We start from the raw sequence: 21033 nt of genomic DNA, 5'->3' as shown, positions 1-21033 counted from the left end.
TAATTGGTGCAAAAAGAACGTCAGATGTGAACTTTTCTCAGGAATGATTGGCCTTTATGCACCCACACCTTCAACATGTCCACCTCCCCTTTCAACACAAAGCTCACAGCGGCGGAGCATGCCATGAACTGCTCGTCTCACCAAAGCCGGGTCATTGCGGAAAGCATCCACTTCATGTCGAAGCACATTGTCATGGCCTGCAATTCGTCAAGATCACGGGGAGTAGTTACGAACACCTTGTTCTTTAAATGTCCCCAAAGGAAATAATCACATGGTGTGAGGTCAGGTGATCTTGGCGGCCATTCCACTGCATGGTTGAGGACGATGACTCGGTCTCCAAAGAGTTCCCTCAGTCGATCTCGGACAGCGATAAGACGATGTGCTGGGGCGCCGTCTTGGGCCCACCAGAGATATCTGAAGACACCACGAACCTGTCGCTCAAAGTTCTCCTCCAGCTGCGGTAAAACTTCATCATTGATCATCTGCATATACCTGTTACTGTTACGTGGTCACCTCGGTGAATACCTGGTCTCAGTGACCCCCGGACCGTGAGAGGAACTTCGCCAGAAAGCTGTATTATATATGCGCTTTCGCCACGCAATCCATATGAATTTCACCCAAGAGACAACTGACGTTCAAGGATATATTTCAATGGTAATGATACCATACAATTTCAATGACACAACCACGGAGATTTTCCCCGAGCCATCAACAATACACAACCATCAACAATATTTCAATGACACAACCACGGAGATTTTCCCCGAGCAATCAACAATACACTACCATCAACAATTCCCCAGCCACAATCAATTCCCTATGAGTAAGATGGCCATCTTATATACGTGTGTCCCGGTGAGTACTCACGACACCCTTTTGGTCTCGGTCCCGCACAATGTCTCTGGGCCCCTCCTGACCAAGATGATAGTCGGCGTCGCCGCACTCGGGCGGTTGAACGAACCCCGGGTGGACGTGTTTCCACCGGGCAGGTATCGTACCCGGCACCCCGGCTACAGCCCCTCGCGGCCACGTGACGCGGGGACGGGAAAGCAAGCCAAAAGCCCCACGCCGCTTGCCAGGCGTGTTAGGCCCCAACGGGCGACCCGCACGCGTCTGTTCAGACGGTGCCGCGAACGATGCCAGACGCGGTCGATGCACGGCCCCACGTCAACTTGACGTCTCCACCGGGCAGGTACACGTCCCGGTGATTCCTCTCGCCAGACAGGCTTCGGAACGCCGCTTTTCCACGCAGCGCAAGGTCGATCCCACCTTTTGTCGGAGCGGGGCGAGGAAGAATCCTACTCGTCCCTTTTCTTCCTCGTGTCTTTTCCTCTTCCGTTTCCGGTCACTTCCGTTTCCGGCCACTGGTTCAGAAGGGCTCCTGACTCTCCAATCACAACAACCCTTAATATACTACACACGGATAAGCAAAGACCTGAATGGTAATCCACATACATTCACATAAATATGTAACACTCCCCCCCTTCAAGAAAGAAAGTTTGAACCCAGCGAAAACTTTCTTTGCCGGCCAATTTGGAGAAACAAACCAGATAACTCAACCCCCCCACATTATCAGTTGCCCCCGGGCACAGTTATCACTTAAAAATAAAGCAACCAAAATTTCACCACAACCCCTCCAGATTACTCACTCTGGACTAAGCACCAGCAACGACATTGTCCCTGCCAAATCAAACTCCATCTCATGACCCTCTGACTTTGACCGCCAGTTTCTTGTGAATGAAGGTTAAGGTGTTGATCAAAGATCCAAAGTTACGCCACTCGATAGCACTTTTTCTGGGAGGCCAAGCCGAGTATTCACTACATGGATGCCTTTAGGAACGTGGAGTTCACGGTTAGTCCGTGCAGGAAAGTTCTCTACATGGGCGCCTTGAGGAACGTGGAGTTCACGGTTAGTCCGTGCATGAAAGTTCACTACATGGACGCCTTTAGGAACGGCGTTCACGGTTAATCCGTGTAGGAATCTTGGCTCGGCGGCTCCGCCGCATTCAGTGCTTCAACTTCTCAGAACTTCCCTAATAATTAGGGTGGGACCACTTGTCCCTGTAGTCCCATGAATAGCGGTCTCCTTCTCGGCCACTACTTTGCCAATCCTTCCTTCGGGAGCGGCCGTAACTCCGGGAGCCTACATAATAATATTGATTGCGGCCACCACCAAAACTACCGCCCAGTTGTTCTCTCCTGTAGACCTCTCGCCGCCTACGAAATGCCTTCCCTACTGTTATGGTCCGACCCTCCAAATCCTTGCCATTCCAATTCTTCTCTGCCTCTCTGGCGTCTTTTGTGCTGGCAAACGTGACAAAGCCGAACCCTCTTGACTGTTGCGTTTCCCAGTCTCTTACCAACCGCACTTCCACCAGCGGCCCTTATCTGTTGAAGACAGAGGTCAGAACTTCTTCCTCTGTTTTGAAGTTCAGTCCCCCTACAAATAACTTGGCACTTTTGTCGCCATCCCGAGCGGGTGTGGCGTTATTTTCCCTGCTGGGCTCTTTACCAACCCTCAGGTTACCATAAACTTGACCCCCGGCCAAATCATTCCCGATAACCACAGATACACCCTCTACAGGAAGCGTGGCTTGTAAACCGACGGTGACCGGTCCTGACACCAAATCGGACTCCAAATGGATGACATGAAGGGGAGCACTAACACCGCCCCCGATCCCCTGTAAACGAACACTATCCCCCGTTGCCGTTTCCTCGGACCATGGCAAAATGCCTTCAAGCATTAAAGATTGATGTGCCCCTGTGTCCCTCAATATCCTAACCGGTTTCCGGTTAGTCGAGGCTCCATCCCGTGACACAAACCCCTCTGAAATAAATGGTTGGTAACCCTTTTGATGGCGATTTCTCACAATGGCCATTGCGTTTGGAGTCGTAGTAGTCGGACTCCGCTCTGGGTCTTCGCTTTTCATGCGGTAACAACTGGACATCAAGTGTCCAGGTTTCTTGCAAAAAGCGCAAGTAGGCCCGGAGGAAAAACTCGTGGTCTGCCTCGGGCCCCCCGAACTATAAGTTTGTCTTGGGCCCGCATCCCTCTGATTTCGAACAGGTGGGATATCATAGTTGTCCCCATAATCATCTCGAGGCCGCCGCCATGTATGGTCGTTCTCCGCACCTGCTGTTCCCCACCTCCCCTGCGGAGATCTAGGCGAGGAGTTAGGTTCGTGGACCCCTATTCGGTGGGTTAAGGCATAATCATCTGCCATGGTGGCTGCGTCCCACAACTTTGGTACTTTCTTTTCCTGCAGGTACACTTTGATGTCCTCGTGGACACACTGCTGGAATTCCTCCACCAGGATCAAGTCCCGCAATGTTTCGAAGTCTTTCCCGACTCCTTTTGACTCACACCACCGATCAAACATGTTTTCTTTCACTCTGGCAAACTCCACATGGGTCTCACTCTCCCTCTTCCTGGCATTCCTGAATTTTTGCCTGTAAGCTTCCGGAACCAACTCATAGGCCTTGAGGATGTGCTTCTTCAGTACCTCATATTCTGCACATTGGTCCATTGGTAGCGCCGAATAAATTTCCTGAGCTTTCCCCACCAGCACACTTTGCACGAGTATGGTCCAGGCCTCCTCCGGCCAGTTTAATTGTCGAGCCACTTTCTCAAAGTGTGGAAAAAATTTCGCGACTTCTTTTTCACTGAACGGTGGAACCAGCCTCACATGTCTGCCCACATCCCAGGTTTTCTGGTTAGGTGTCGACCCCGTCAGCAAGGGTGGTGCCTCTCCCCGTTCTCTCATTAACTCCAGCTCCTTGAATTTGATTTCTTGCTGAAGCTCCATGTCACGTTCCTTTAATTCCCTTTCCGCTTTTCTCTCCTCTGCTTCGAGGTCCCTTGCAGCTCTCCTCTCCTCCGCTTTTCTCCCTTCTAACCTTTCCTGGAGTTCTCGTTCCACTCTCCTTTCCTCTGCTTGTTTCTCTTCTCTCCTCGCTTCTGCTTTCCTTTCTGCTTCTGCTCTTTCCTTTTCTGCTTTCCTTTCTTCTTCTGCTCTTTCCTTTTCTGCTTTCCTTTCTTCTTCTGCTCTTTCCTTTTCTGCTTTCCTTTCTTCTTCTTTTAACCTTTCCTGGAGTTTTCGTTCCACTCTCCTTTCCTCTGCTTGCTTCTCTTCTCTCCTCTCTTCTGCTTTCCTTTCCTCTTCTGCTCTTTCCTTTTCTGCTTTCCTTTCCTCTTCTGCTCTTTCCTTTTCTGCTTTCCTTTCTTCTTCTGCTCTTTCCTTTTCTGCTTTCCTTTCTTCTTCTGCTCTTTCCTTTTCTGCTTTCCTTTCTTCTTCTTTGATCCGTTCCTGGCTCCGTAATTGCAACTCCAGTTTCCGGAGCTCAACGTCTTCTGGTTCTTCGGGTAGCCACTCCCAGGCTAACTCGTCCCATGTTCCTAATCCCACCATAGATTGTATCACCGTGGCCTGCAACTCTGCCTTCCTCAAATTAGTTCGGACCTCCAAGTTAAAATGTTTGGCCAATTTCAAGAGGTCCGACTTTAGCAACGCTCGGAACTGTGCCTCACTCGGGGTTACCCCAAAGTTCTGTGCCACAAACGCCATGGTGCCTATCGTTAACACCTGTTAACCTTCACCCAAGACTTTACCCCAATTTCTCCAAAAAAAATTACCAATTAATAATTAATTAATAAATTTTAATTAATAAAAAATTATTATTTTATTATTTTATACAATTTTAAATCCCGGACGTAGACCCAATTGCGAAACCGCAAATCGTAATTTGGACGAGCCCCCAATTCTGTTACGTGGTCCCCTCGGTGAATACCTGGTCTCAGTGACCCCCGGACCGTGAGAGGAACTTCGCCAGAAAGCTGTATTATATATGCGCTTTCGCCACGCAATCCATATGAATTTCACCCAAGAGACAACTGACGTTCAAGGATATATTTCAATGGTAATGATACCATACAATTTCAATGACACAACCACGGAGATTTTCCCCGAGCCATCAACAATACACAACCATCAACAATATTTCAATGACACAACCACGGAGATTTTCCCCGAGCAATCAACAATACACTACCATCAACAATTCCCCAGCCACAATCAATTCCCTATGAGTAAGATGGCCATCTTATATACGTGTGTCCCGGTGAGTACTCACGACACCCTTTTGGTCTCGGTCCCGCACAATGTCTCTGGGCCCCTCCTGACCAAGATGATAGTCGGCGTCGCCGCACTCGGGCGGTTGAACGAACCCCGGGTGGACGTGTTTCCACCGGGCAGGTATCGTACCCGGTACCCGGCACCCCGGCTACAGCCCCTCGCGGCCACGCGACGCGGGGACGGGAAAGCAAGCCAAAAGCCCCACGCCGCTTGCCAGGCGTGTTAGGCCCCAACGGGCGACCCGCACGCGTCTGTTCAGACGGTGCCGCGAACGATGCCAGACGCGGTCGATGCACGGCCCCACGTCAACTTGACGTCTCCACCGGGCAGGTACACGTCCCGGTGATTCCTCTCGCCAGACAGGCTTCGGAACGCCGCTTTTCCACGCAGCGCAAGGTCGATCCCACCTTTTGTCGGAGCGGGGCGAGGAAGAATCCTACTCGTCCCTTTTCTTCCTCGTGTCTTTTCCTCTTCCGTTTCCGGTCACTTCCGTTTCCGGCCACTGGTTCAGAAGGGCTCCTGACCCTCCAATCACAACAACCCTTAATATACTACACACGGATAAGCAAAGACCTGAATGGTAATCCACATACATTCACATAAATATGTAACATTACCATTGACATTCCTTTGAAAGAAAAATTGTCCGATCATCAGACCACTTCCACAAAGTCCCAACCAAACAGGCCACTTTTGTCGATTAATGTTGGTGTCAAAATTAAATTCTGGGGGTTGTCCTGTCGGTGCATATTCAAGAACATTATGGGTATTGACCTTGCCGTCCATGGCGAAAGCAGCTTCGTCGCCGATAACGAGATACCGCAGAAAATTGACATCTGCTTCGCAACGTGCTATCAACCATCCGGCAAGCACCAGCCTCCTGGCAAAATCCCCCGGCATAAGTTGATGCCGGATGTGAATCCGATGTGGATGTTGGTGGAGGTCCAGTCTTGTGATTCGGTTGAATGTTGCTGAAGGCAATCCTGTCCCATTTCGTCTTGCACTGGTATCCCTAGGATGCTCCAAAACTTGCTGCCTTACTGCTGCAATGTTCATTTCCGACCGCCCAGTGCGCCTCCTACCAGAATTCTCCTTGTTGCGGTTGAGGCTAGTGCCATGCTCTTGGTATTTTCTAACATTCGCCCAGATGGTTTTGGCTGCTGGAGGCTCCCGTTCTGGGAAACGTTCCCTGAATGCATCAAGAGTTTGCTGCAAACTTCCAGTTTGGTGAAAGGTTGTAACCATGAAGGTCCGCTGTTCAGTCGTAAGTTGAACCATCTTTTCAATGACTCAGACTGTCTCTAGACCCATACACTGTAGGCCCATCTTAAATACCCATCTTAAACAAAGGATGACGCAACCGACGATTACCAGACCAGCTTAACAATTCTACATAATCAACTTGGCAGTCGACAAGTAATGTGTCCATTTCAAACTGTCTTGCACCGATTAGCCAAACTTGTAAAAATGCGATTTGAACTTGTCATTTTCAATGAACATGTACTCGGTCATGTGTGACAGCAATGATGCATGAAAGGCATCAATGGAAAGCTGAGGATCTCCTCATAATTGGTAAACCACATGTAAATTGTCAAACTAAATAACCTTAGCATATTAACCCATTGAATTCGGATTACCTTTTTTTTGATACGCACTATAAATCATGTATATACATTCAGCTCTTTTACTTTAACTTCACAACATTTACCCCAAAATGCACCTAGAAGCTTATGCATGCCCTTTTTTCATAAACCCGTCTCGTCTATATTATGGTTGGCGACATTGAAAGAGACATTCAATCTGATATTGAAATTGGACACTATAAAATGGGAAATGGTTTTCATAAGACAATGTTTCATACAACCATTTATTCTAAAATTAAGTATACATGGCCGTGAAGGACAAACATTCAGGAATGTCACACATGTTGTTTTACCAAACTACATCAATTTCATACAAGGGGTCTGATCATCACTCTGTTGCTGACAGGCACACATTGATGTGCACCTCAACTCTGAATAGCGACATTTGCAGCGTAGAGTCTTGCATTGCTTCTGGCATGCACAACAAATCATCTCGAGGCAACTTTCTGGGATTGGACTCAGTGACACCAGAATCGGCTCTAATCCTGAATCACCACGTTTCCATCCCATTTCCACATGTGCAGGAAGGTCGGGTATGGCACAATAATAATAATAATAATAATAATAATAATAATAATAATTCATTTATTTTGTATAGCGCTTTTCAAGTAGCCCAAAGGCGCTTTGACAGAGTGGAAAACATAATGCATAACAATACATGAAAACAACAATTGCAAAAAGACAAGAATCAATAGGGAAATATTTAAAGCAAAAGGAGGGAGAAGGAGAGGAGATAGTCAGAGGTTAAATGCTGTGGGTTGAATGTTGAATGCAGTGTTGAACAGGTGGGTCTTTAGTGACGTTTTGAATGTGGTGAGTGAGGAGGAGTCTCTGATGGTGTGAGGTAGTGAGTTCCAGAGGGTGGGAGCAGCGATGGAGAAGGCCCTGTCCCCCCAGGATCTGAATTTGGTCCGGATGGAGGGGGTCAGGAGGTTGGTACCAGCAGAGCGGAGGTTGCGGGTCGGAGTGTGTCTGGAGAGGAGGTCAGCCAGGTAGGATGGGGCCAGGTTATGGAGGGCTTTGTATGTCAAGAGGAGGATTTTGTACTGGATTCTCTGGGGGATGGGGAGCCAGTGAAGCTTGTAAAGGACGGGGGTGATGTGGTCACGGGTCCGGGAATGGGTGAGTAGACGGGCAGCGGAGTTCTGAATGTATTGGAGTTTATTGGTGATTTTTGAGGGTGAACCATAGAGGAGGCTATTGCAGTAGTCCAGACGGGAGGTGATGAAGGTGTGGATGAGGGTTTCTGCAGCCATGGAGGAGAGGGATGAGCGGAGACGGGCAATGTTTTTCAGGTGAAAGAAGGCTGACTTTGTGATCTGTTTAGTGTATTTGTCGAAGGAGAGGGTTTGGTCAAAGATGACGCCAAGATTCCAGATGTGAGGGGAGGTGGATACTGGGATACCGTCGATGTTGAGTGCAAAGTTATGGGTGGATTTTGTGAGTGTTTTTGGGCCAATGATGATTATTTCAGATTTATCACAATTAAGCTTGAGGAAGTTGATTTGAAGCCAGGATTTTATTTCAGTGATGCAGTTTGTCAGGATAGAGTGGGTGTCGGTGGAGACGGACTTGGTGGAGATGAAAAGCTGGATGTCATCGGCGAAGCAGTGGAATTGGAGACCATGACGGCGGATCAAGTGACCGAGGGGGGACAGGTAAAGGATGAAGAGGAGGGGGCCAAGAACTGAACCTTGGGGGACACCTTGGGGGAGGGGAGCAGTGGGGGATTTGCAGTTATTGATGGAGATGAACTGGTGTCTGTCAGAGAGGTATGATTTAATCCAAGAGAGGGCAGTGCCGGTAACGTTGAAGGTGGATTCAAGTCGGGTGAGGAGGATGGTGTGATCGATGGTGTCAAAGGCAGCGCTGAGGTCGAGGAGGACGAGAATGTTGAGGTTGCCAGCGTCAGAGGAGAGGAGAAGGTCGTTGGTGATTTTGAGGAGAGCAGTTTCAGTACTGTGGTTGCAGTTTCAGTACCTCAAATGGCTACACAGTTGACACCGCACGTGACAAAGCCAAATGCCTCAACTCTGTGTTTGCCTCAAAATCTTGTGTCCCAAACCCATCTCTCTCTGTTCCCAACTAACCCAGTCGAACCCAACTGCTCCTGGACTCTGTATCCTTCTCTCCTGACAAGGTGGAGACATTTTTGTTAAACCTCGACTCTGATTCTGCAACTGGACCAGACGGCATCAGCCCACGGGTCCTAAAATCTTGCTCTTCCGCTCTATCTCACCCTATCTCTGTTCTTTTCACCCTCTCTTTTTCTCAAGGTCATCTGCCAGCATCTTGGAAATCAGCAAACATTACCGCTTTGCACAAAGAAGGTGCAAAAACAGATCCTTGCAACTACAGACCAATCAGCCTGCTCCCAATTATCAGCAAAGTTATGGAATCCATCATTGCTTCAGATATCAAATCCTTCCTCTTCTCCAATGGCTTGATCTCTGATCATCAATTTGGATTCAGACCAGGTCATTCTACTCTGGACATGCTGCTTCTGCTGTCTCAACAATGGATCGAGGTCCTCAATGCCAAACAGGAAATCAGAGCTGTCCTCCCTTGACATATCACGTGCCTTCGATACGGTCTGGCACCCTTCTTTGCTCACCACACTCTCCTCCTATGGTATCCATGGAAATCTTTACTTATGGCTTGCGGACGTCCTCTCTGGTCGTAGGCAACATGTGGCCCTGAATGGATTTCTCTCATCTCCCCTTCATGTTCTGGCTGGAGTTCCCCAAGGTAGTGTTCTGGGCCCTGTGCTATTTCTGGTCTTCATCAATGATCTCTCTAACTCTCTGGAAAATCCCCTCTATCTCTTTGCTGATGACTCCACTCTCTGCTGCTCCATTCCTCATCCCTCAGATCGGCAGTCTGCAGCCTCCTCACTCTCTGCAGACCTGGACAAAATCACAGACTGGTCAAACAAGTGGAACATGTCTTTCAATCTTAACAAATCTCACACTCTTACTATGTCTCTCCAAAAGACTGACTGGAAAACCCTCCCATCTACCTTCTCAACAATCCTCTCCAAGAAGTTCTGTCGCTCAAGGTTTTGGGTTTCACGATCTGCCATGATCTTTCTTGGGAAAACCACATTTCCAAGCTGGCCTCCAAAGCCAGTCGCCGACTGGGCATCCTCCGTTGTGCGAAGTCCTTCCTTGGCACACCTGAGCTCCGAACCACATACAAGGCTTTCATGCGCAGCTCAATGGAATACTGTTCCCCCCTCTGGGCCGGTGCTCCTGCCTCTCACCTAGTTTGGCTTCACGCGGTTGAAACCAAAGCTTTCAGAATCATTGGAATCTCCTGCAATGAAGCTACCTCCGAGGGCCTTTCACTCACTCACCGCAGGCAGGTTGGTGGTCTTCTGTCTTCTACCGACTCGTCTCCGGCCTTGCTCCCCCAGCTCTCTCGGTGTTCTGTCCCCGAAATATTCCGTAAGGTCGCACAAGATCTGCCAGCAAACCTCTTATGGTTAAACCACAATATTTCGCTTACAGTCAGACAGAGAAACAAAAAAGAAACAGACAAACAGATTTAAAAACGTCTCATAAAAGTTTCAATTTCCGACATAAAAATCTTACTTTGCGTGCCTTTTCCTTTGCAAATTTTGTCACAAATTCAATCAGATCAAGTGCTGATGCCTGGGCATGTTCAATTGATATAGTTTCCAAGCCAACTAGTCTCTTTTCCAACATTGTAGAGCGTATGTAAATTTTTATAAGTTTGAGCTTTGAGAAACTACGTTCATCACTTGCCACTGATACTGGAAGTGTGAGAAGGATCCTTAAAGCAACAGAAACATTAGGCACATTATCCAGGAGTTTTTGTTGTAATATGAAGAGAAGTACTTCTTGTGGCGGCATAGACTTTGGAAGTCTTCGAACTATTGCTGCAAGTTCGCAACACAGATCTTCAGCATCAATATCTTTGTTTCCATTTTGCATCAATGATTTTTCCAAATTCTTGCAGTCCTTAAGTACATCTTCAGTAGATTTTATCTTTATACTGTATACATCATACAGGAAGCCAAATAGTGAATTATATTGTTGTAGCTGTTGGAATCTCTCTTCAACAGATTGTATGGCCATGTCTAAAACAGCACAGTAGAAACCTACTTTGAATTACTGCTTTGGATCTTGTGGTGCCTCTTCTTGGGCCTCATACTCAAACTGCCATTTCTTTCTCCTGTTTCTAACTTGTTCTTCTGTCTCAAAATTTGGTAGTATCTCTAGTTCCTTTGCAATCTTAGTAGCATCTGTCAAAACTTGTTGAAAACTCTCATCACACCTGCAGTCCACAAGATAATTCTTAGTCACTTGCAATTGTTTTGTAGCTGAATTTAAATCAGCTTCCTTATTTTGCAGTAGCTTGCTTGTAAGATTGACTTTAAAAAGGATGCTGTACCATGTAACAAGGGATACCACAAACTTGAACTTACTAATTGCACCAGCAAGGGCCTTGGCTTCAATTCGGGAAGTATTTCCAGATGAACCTGTTAGGCTTGTCTCATCAAAGATCTCTATTTAAGCATCATATATATTACCAAGATGATATCTCAGTGGTTTCAAAGCATCGACCCGACTCTCCCATCTTGTTTCACTCAATGGCTTAACAGTTATGCCTAAGTCTGACATATGGCGAGTTAGAATTTGCCAACGATTAGTCGATGTAGAGAAATAATTATAGATCTGTTGAACCAAACTGAAGAAAGTAGTTGCTTCCAGACATCTATCAGCATCATTGACTACCAAGTTTAAAGAGTGTGCATTGCAGGGCACAAAAAGGCACGTGGGTTTATGTCCAGGACTCTCTTTTGTACGCCATTTTCTTTGCCTTTCATTTTACTCCCATTTATCATAACCTTGACCACGCAGATTTTCAATTGGTAATCCCATTTGCTCAAGCTGTTCAGGAAGAGTTTCTGCTGTAAAGGCACCTGTAGTCTCCTTTAGTGGAACAAATCCCAAGAAATGTTCTCTTATAACTTCAGACTCAGACATCTCATTATCTGATGGTTTGATTACATCAACAAAACGTACAATCATTGTCATCTATCTATAATTCCAGCAATCTCTGTGTGTCTGTCTGTGTGTCTGTGTGTCTGTGACCGCTGTTTCTCGACAACCACGGGTCCGATATACTTGAAACTTGCCAGGTATATTGCTGGGGACCCGAGGATGTGCCTTTTCAAGGTTTGTAATTAATCGGACAAGTACCTACCGAGCTATGTCCAAAAAACGCTTCAACCAATCAGAGAGCAGCGAGCTATCACGTGTGCCGAACCGTTAATGCAATGCAAGCGTTAATGCGTTAATGCAAGGCTTTTCTTTTTTTCCCTCTTCTCTTTCTACTTTTCCTTGCGATTAAATTGCAAACAGCCAAAATACGTTGGCGCTAATTGAATAATTGGCCATTAACACTAAAATAATCGTAACTGCGATATGCCAACTTCCGGACAGTGCAGCCTTCCATGTTGTTGTTGTTTGCAGCAGCTGTTTGCAGCAAGGCAAGGCTTTTCTTTTTTTCCCTCTTCTCTTTCTACTTTTCCTTGCGATTAAATTGCAAAAAGCCAAAATACGTTGGCGATAATTGAATAAATGGGCATTAATAGATAGATAGATAGATATGCGATATGCGAACTTCCGGACAGTGTGCGCGTTACGAGCTGACCGCCATTACGGTACGTAATTCGATTTCTTATGCGCATTATTTCTCCCAATTCAGTCAGAGCGAAGGGCGGAAGCGAAGAGCGTTGTTATTTTTTGTTTACGGGCGTACGGGCGGGGTAGAGCGTACGGGTAGCGTTTTTTTTTTTTTTTGGCAAGGAACGGGCACCCACGTACGGGCAATGCCCTAGTTTGCTCAATATGACTAACATCAGGTGTGCAGTCCAGAATAATTGAATAGTATTTGGCTGAATTTGTATGTGTTAAAATTTGCTGCTTTATAGCACCGGCTAGAAGCTGTATAAGGTCATTTTGGATATCTTTTCCTAGGTAGTGAACCATTGTTTCTTGATCTTTAACTCTACGCAAATGTTCATTCATGATAACATCAAAAAGGGCTAGATATTCTACAAACTTAAAAAATTTTCCATTGCTAGCACTGTACAACTTTTCATTTGTACCACGGAATGACAAGTTTTGCATGCCAAGAACTTTTACCAAAGCAATCAAGCGTTGCAAGATTTGTCGCCAATATTGTTCTTCTTGCCTAATTTTCTGCTGGTTAATAGCATCAATTGTTTTTCCTTTAGATAAGCGCAATTCAAGTTCACGCCAGGCTTGATAGTTTTCTAAATGGTCAGTATTCCTCTCATGTGAAGAAAGAATTGCTTCAATGTTCTTCCAGTCTTTTGAACCTGTTTCTTGTAGGGATGATGCACCATTTCTTTTGTTGAACAACTTACAGCCAAAACAAAAAACCACATCTTTTGAGGTTGACTATATCAACCATTGATGGCACACTTCTTTACCATTTGCCAGTCTCCTCTGGTAGCATATAGGAGAAAATCTTCTGTTTTTTGAGTCTTTGGGGAAATCATGTGATACAACCTGCTGTGGTCCATGTTGTATTATAAGCTGTCGCAAATTATCACTGCAACAGTAGGGCCATTTGGCAGGGTCACTGTAATTCAAATCAGGCACAATACCATCTTCCTTTGCAGACTTTGCAGTACTCTCACTTTTCTTGAAATCCTCTTTTTCCTCTGTGTGTTTTCCAGAAATATCTCCAATTTGTGAAACCTCGGTCTTAGAGTTTATTTCATTTGTAGTAGGAGCACAACATTCAGCTCCCCCAGTGCTAGTTTCAACAAGAGTACAGTCATATTCATGTTCTTGATTTGCTTTCTGTGTACGAAGGTATTTCAGGAAGAACCCCTCTTGCTTTGCTTGCTCCTTGACTTGTTCTGCCTTTCGTTTGCGGTACTGGGCTCCAGAAGGTCGTTTTTTATCAACCATAGCTCACTGGAAAAGAAATAAAAATATATGAGATCATTTTGATCCAAATTGATTTAAGTTTAACAGTATTGTTAGTGTTGAAAACAATAAACTGGTTATGAACTAACAATGAACTATAAACTATTGTGACACGGGAAGAATTAAGCAAGACACAGGATGGTGGTTGATACTTGCTGTATTCGAATATGCAGGTAATGAAAAAAACCTCTGTCTGACCAGGGTACAGAACAAAATGAGAATTGTGGTCGATCCGTTCGAATCTCACATCAGCAAACAATTCAATCTCCCGTTTTTCTGACGATGATCAATCCATGCGCCCAACGACGAAATGGCGGCAGCATTTTGAACAAGCCGGATGTGACGTATGGGAGAAGGCGCATGGGAGGAGGCTATGTCAGTACGTCAGTTTCAAACAGGATGTGACATATGCCACGAAGCGTACATGCTCAAAATTAATCACTTACACTATTATGAACAATGAACTATTATATTTTCCTTTTATTATGTTTTTTCTTAAAACAATAATTTGTATAAAGCTGTGACCCTTTAAGGTTCAGTAATGCGCCCCTCTGATGTCTGCGCCCTAGATGGCTGCCTCGTTGGCCTAATGGTAGTGCCGGCCCTGAGCCCAAGTACTTCTAAACTACAGATTCAAGTTCTGATTCGTGTTCTACAATGTTCAAAATATCGTATACAATTGAAATTAAGTAGTTCTTCGATAAAAAAACTGATGTCTGTAGGACTGTAGAGAGAAAAGACAGAGTGAACCAATTGCTTAACCCACCTATTTGCTTCGCACTTGTGGGGTAATAATATTACTAAACTAGAACGGCACTCGGTAGAGAGCATACCTTCGCCTGTGTTACGGATTTGGCACTTCCGTGGTTGTGGTTTTCATCCACTTGAGACATTCCTGGTTCTAGGTATTATGGTTATTGTTGTTTAAGGGAAATGGTTATTGTGGTTAAAAGGTTGAAAGCGCTCATGGTAAAAAAGAGACAGGAAGCCGGATCGAGAACCGGAAGACGAGAATAGAGGGGAGGAGGAAGAAGGCGTGAGGAGAAAGTCGGAGAAGACGCGTGTCTTGAAGCTCCGTAGCGAGCGTGGTCGAACGAACGTCGCGAGTGAACTTTGAGTCCTTGAAAGGAATTTCTTGCGATAGGTGTTATCGCTGGAGTATTGAGAATCCTGCATAGTCAGGTATAGGCGTTGAGGTTCCGGAGAATCCTCGCCTAGGCGCTTCGACTCACGTAAGAGCCGTCGGCCATTTTGCACCGCGCGCTGCGTTCACCGAAAAAGGTTTTGTTACACGTCAGCTTTTCTCACCCTCCGGTCATCTGCCGGGGATGTGTGTGTGTGAAAGCGGCATTTGAAGAATAAATTGCGGTTTGCTGATTGAACTGCGAACGTGCACGTCTGGATCGCGCCTTTGGGATTTCCCTTTCCGCCGCCAGTTTGATGTTGGTTAGGACCACGTCACGGTCCATGCTCTGCCTGCACCTCATTACTCGCCTCATCGCCGGGATCATCTTTGAGATATAGAGACATTGAGGAGTGTTCTTTTCCATTCACTGGGAGCGCAGTGGGTTATGTTACTTTAACAGATGGTACCATCTTAAGATATATTGATTGTATTGTTGATTGCTATCATTGTTGTATCATTATTCCTGTGTGATTTTTAATATATTATTTGTTTGTTGATAACCATTGGTGTGGTTTCAATATTGATTTTGACATGGAATAACATTTTTATGCCGTGGCTCCTCTCGGGGTTCGGAGGTATCCCGAGATCAGGAGGTCGGGGAGGAACACGTAAAACCTGGCTGAACAGTTTATGGTTTGTATCCACTGATACAACTGTGTATCCACAGTCAACAACTGTGTATCCATAGTTTATGGCCAGATCTGGATCTGGTTCTGACCGGAACCAAAATCGAATACGCTTGTTCTTGTCACCTAACCAACTCTTCCACCAAGTTTTGTCATAACTCGTCCACAAATTTCTGAAATATCGTGCTACATATCGTTTTGCCCCCCCCCCCCCCCCCCATCTCACAATATTGAAGAATCACTTGGAAACGTAAAAATCTGGATCCAGATTTGGATCTTCATCAAAATACAATCGATTTCTCCATGTTACACACACAACCTGTCCACGAGGTTTTGCCCGAATCCGTCTACAACTTTTTGAGATATCGTTATATACATAGCTTTCATTCCCTATATTTCAATGGTGAAGAATCACGTTAAAAATGTCAGATCCAGATCCGGATCTTCACCAAAATCTAATCTTTTCTCCCTCAGCACACACCCAATCTGTCCATAAAGTTTAGTCCGAATCCATTTTCAACGTTTTAAAACATCGACCTACACGGTTCATTTGTGGTCCCAACATTCGCAGAGCCCACGGATTCAGGTTCACAACTTTTGATCTGCTTCTACATTCACGAATCGTGTCTTTGCAGATTAACCCTTTGAGTACGGGATTTTTTTTTGATAAAAAATACCCCGGTACGGGATTCATTTGGCATTTTGGTATGGGAATGCAACCACGTACTGACGATCTATTTATAGGTATAGTCGATGACGTGTAGTAACGTCATCCGTACACAAAACTTTTTCGTGGGTTGCGGCACTGGACGTCACCCGTACTCAAAGGGTTAAAAAAAGTTTTGTTTTTTTAACACATCCAGACTGGTTTCCTATATCCACTACCGCTGATGTCGATTCAGCCTGGGAATTCTTCCACAGAAACCTGCTCTCTCTTATGCACAGATTCATCCCATCTCTTCAATTTATCTTACCCATCTTCCCGCTCTTGGTACTCTGGATCCTGTGATGAGGCAGTTTCTTTAAAACAATTACATTCCCCTCCTCAAAGGCAAATCCAATTGAAGACAACCTCAGATCATTCCACAAATCCCACAACAAGTGTGCCTACTCTCTGGAGAGCCAGAAAACAACATCTGTCCAATCTCAAGAATTAACTTTCAAACTTGTCTCACTCCTCTAAAACTTATTGGTGCCTTGTCAAGGCTTGCACCTTCTGCCATCTCCGTGCTTTGTTCCGCTAAGTTATCTGCAGGACGCACATGGTTCAGTAGTAAACTCCATTAAATGAAACTGCCTAAATCTAGAAGTACTGCTCACCTCCACTCATTTATTCCTCTTTTTCCTCGCCTGTGGAACCTTCTTCCATACTCTTTTCAATCTCACTCTTCCCTCAAGGTCTTCAAGATAGCTGTTCACCACCATCTCAAGTCATCCGCTATCCAAAATCATGATCTTTTCGACACCTGTTAACTCCCCCTCACTCCTAAAAATTTTGCTTTTGTATGCATATTGTCCACCCTTTGCATTCTCCCCAAGTCCTCAAAGTTAGTTGCATTCCATGTTTGTCAATCTCCATCTATTTTCTCCCTCCACCCTGCTGCTGGTGTTTCCCCTTTCTCCTGCTGTTCCCTCCCCTTATGTTGTGTCCTGATCCGTTCTGTGTCATAGCTCTTCCAGGAGCCTTGACCACGTCGTAAAAATAGGTGCAATAATCATGGGTGCTAACCTGGTAGAATAAAGCAGTATACCACACTGATGAAAGGTATTTTAAACAGTATCACGGTATTTAAAACCAATTTCAATTGTTGCTTGAAGACAGGGCAGCATATACCCTCCCTCTCGCTTTAGTACTCTCGCTTCCCAGATCGAGGGCCACGTGGTCAGGAGAACCTCGTCCCTTCTGGTTGCCCTGCCGTCCCACCGGGAGCGCTGGCAGGGTGTACTTCAAACTAAGCTTAAGTGTCAAGTGTTAAGTTCCTCCTTGCCCTCGCAAGGGAAAGGCTATGGTCAAGCTCTTCCAAATTTCCAAACACTAGAAATCGGACGTCTCAAATTAATTAATTATTTGTTAATACATCTCAGTCGCCCGCGACCTCTCTAGCGCGGGCGTCGAACCAGTTAATTTCCGGGCGACCGGGCCGAATATCGGCCCGGCCGTGGCCGAAGCCGTTGATTCCGCCGTAGCACGCTAACGCGTAGGCTCGCGCGTCCCCGGTCCGCCGGGGCTCCGTGGGTGTCCTACCGTGCCCGGCACTGCTGATCTCTCAAACTTCCGGGAGTAGGTGCCGGTGCCCGGGGACGGAGTTCGCTGTCTAAACATGGTAGCGCGAGGCCAGTGGGACCGCCGGGACCCACGTGCACTCACAAGTTGTTCTGCGCGTGGGCGGCAGTATCAGACCGGGGCGCCCAAACGCTCCCCGGCTAAAGTTCATCCTGAAAGCGCCCACATTGTGCGGACAAACCAAGTCAAGGGCCACGTGGTCAGGAGAACCTCATCCCTTCCGGTCACACTGTGCCTATCGGCCGGCCTCGAAGACCGAAATTGTGACGGTGTCACCCGAAAAATCATGCAGCGAAAATGAATGAACTCATTCATTTCGTCATCTAAACAGTGACGCGCATGAAGGGATGAACGAGATCCTCACTGTCCCTATCTACTATCCAGCGAACCCACAGCCAAGGGAACGGGCTTGGCGGAATCAGTGGGGAAAGAAAACCCTTTTGAGCTTGACTCTAGCCCGACTCTGTGGGGGGACTTGAGTGGCCGCAGGCACTCAATAGGGCTGGACCCGTGAAATTTCGGGGATTTTTGGTAAAATTACCTCAGGGTAAAGTTACATAGGAAAACGCCGGGTTAAATTTCCGTCGCCGAAGGACTTTATTTTTATTACGAAATTCATCCCGACTTCGCCTCTAGGAGTTATTGAAAATATTAACTTATATAAAAATTAGTTTTCTAAGACTGAAGCGCAGTGACGTCATCACGCCCTTAGTTTTCTAAGACTGAAGCGCAGTGACGTCATCATGCCCCCGCCACGAGTGTCGAAGGTCTTTCGAAGAAGAAGAGCTCGGAGTTGGACTGGACACGAGGCGGAGCGGACGCCATTTGGAAGAGCTGAGAGGACTCAGGCGTGATAGGGTGAGTCTGAGTGAGTATATCAAGACAAGAACAAGATCTAGAAGGAGGTATGTACGGTGCGAGTCATATAATATATTGTTTAGTTATCGTCGATGAGGAATTTAGGGTCGGAATGGGTGGTCGGCCTGGGTGACTTGGTCTCGACTAGATGCTAGGCCGCACCTCATTTTGTCCAATAAAGTGGTTTAAAAATATTTTTTCATGGTTCTTATGCTTATCATTAGATGCATAACGTTCGTAGCGAGGTGTGGATATATGGATTGACATCGGATGGTCTGAGATTCGGGATTTAGGAGCTTCGAAGTTTTTTCATTAGGAATATATGCGATTTGTTTTGGGGGGCCCTTAGAGCTAACGGAGGCTCTGATTTTAATTCTGATTCCGGATTTCGCAGTCGCTAGTACGTCTTAACACTCGACAGAAACTGGCCCCGCGAAATTTCCAGGATTTTCGGTAAAATTACTTCAGGGTAAATTTACATAGGAAAACCGCATGCTAAATTTTCGTTGCCGAAGGACTTTATTTTTTGCGAAATTCATCCTGACTTCGCCTCTAGGAGGATACAGGTGTATCTGTGGATAACGGGAACCTTTATTTGGCGAAATTCGGACTGGTATTGACCGAGTTATTCAAAATATTAACTTATATCAAATAAATCTTTTGAGGTGAAAGCGCGATGACGTCACCGCGTCACGCGGCACGAATGGTTCCATTGTGCACGCTTTCGTTTATTTCCAAATTAAAATCTGTTTTCACTTTTGCCGTAAAAAGGACATCAGTGCATCGAGTGTGGTATCTTATTTGGTGAAATTCGGTCGATTTGAAGTGGTGAAAATAAAATGTGATCGTGGAAAATCGTAGCGAGGGGCCATTTTGAATCGGTTTTCGATTATTGCACCGGATTATTGCACCCTCCCATCACCCTCCCATCACCCTCCCCCATCACCCTCCCCCATCACCCTCCCCCATCACCCTCTCCCATCACCCTCCCATCACCCTACCCCATCACCCTGCCCCATCACCCTCCCCCATCACCCTGCCATCACCCTCCCATCACCCTCCCATCACCCTGCCATCACCCTCCCATCACCCTCCCATCACCCTCCCATCATCCTTTATTGGACCATTTGACTTCTATAGGGTTGGTTTTCTAAGGCTTATATCAAGATATTAACTTATATCAAATAAGTCTTTTAAGGTGAAAGCGCGATGACGTCACCACGTCACGCGGCACGAATGCGCGCCTGTGTCGTTGGAGGTATTGACTTATATAGGGTTGGTTTTCTAAGGCTGTAGGCCGCACCTCATTTTGTCGAATAAAATGGTATTCGGGTGGTTCCGGTATTTGGGACCGCAGGGACGGAAAGTGCAGGTACGGGGTGCTTGGCACTCCCCAGCCGGCCCGCTCTGAAGGTTCGGATCGGGACACCGGGATTCATTCCGGTCGCCCGGTCGGCCCGGAGGTGGGGGTGCGGGGCCTGTCACGGAACGTCAAAACAAACGGCCTGCCGGGGCCGCCCAAAAGTCGGGCGTGAGGGGCGCGTCCACTAATGGAACGCCTCTCGCTTCCCAGATCGAGGGCCACGTGGTCAGGAGAACCTCGTCCCTTCTGGTTGCCCTGCCGTCCCACCGGGAGCGCTGGCAGGGTGTACTTCAAACTAAGCTTAAGTGTCAAGTGTTAAGGTCCTCCTTGCCCTCGCAAGGGAAAGGCTAGGGTCAAGCTCTTCCAAATTTCCAAACACTAGAAATCGGACGTCTCAAATTAATTAACTAATTTGTTAATACATCTCAGTCGCCCGCGACCTCTCTAGCGCGGGCGTCGAACCAGTTCATTTCCGGGCGACCGGGCCGAGTATCGGCTCGGCCGTGGCCAAAGCCGTTGATTCCGCCGTAGCACGCTAACGCATAGGCTCGCGCGTCCCTGGTCCGCCGGGGCTCCGCGGGTGTCCTACCGTGCCCACGTCGCCATGCTCCCTGAATAAGAGAGTCAGACGTGGTGCCCGGGGACGGAGTTCGCTCTCTAAACATGGTAGCGCTAGGCCAGTGGGACCGCCGGGACCCACGTGCACTCACAAGTTGTTCTGCGCGTGGGCGGCAGTATCAGACCGGGGCGCCCAAACGCTCCCCGGCTAAAGTTCATCCTGAAAGCGCCCACATTGTGCGGACAAACCAAGTCAAGGGCCACGTGGTCAGGAGAACCTCGTCCCTTCCGGTCACACTTTGCCTATCGGCCGGCCTCGAAGACCGAAATTGTGACGGTGTCACCCGAAAAACCGAATTCGGGTGACACCGTCACAATTTCGGTGCCGTCA

The 21033-nt window shown here is 46.8% G+C and overlaps 1 protein-coding gene and 1 pseudogene across 1 annotated transcript in view; one reads left to right on the top strand and one right to left on the bottom strand.

Annotated features, from left to right (window-relative positions):
• The window catches only part of LOC137427111 (E3 ubiquitin-protein ligase znrf2), a 298968-nt gene that overhangs the window by 269927 nt on the left and 8008 nt on the right, over positions 1-21033 (top strand). The window lies entirely within an intron of this gene.
• LOC137429335 (zinc finger MYM-type protein 1-like) lies at positions 8729-12990 on the bottom strand (annotated as a pseudogene).

The sequence above is a fragment of the Myxine glutinosa genome, chromosome 5 (assembly GCF_964187855.1).
Source record: "Myxine glutinosa chromosome 5, kmMyxGlut1.1, whole genome shotgun sequence".
In the NCBI taxonomy this organism is placed as follows: Eukaryota; Metazoa; Chordata; class Myxini; order Myxiniformes; family Myxinidae; genus Myxine; species Myxine glutinosa.
The sequence above is the reverse complement of the archived record's forward strand: the minus strand, read 5'-3'. Positions and strand labels throughout refer to the sequence as shown.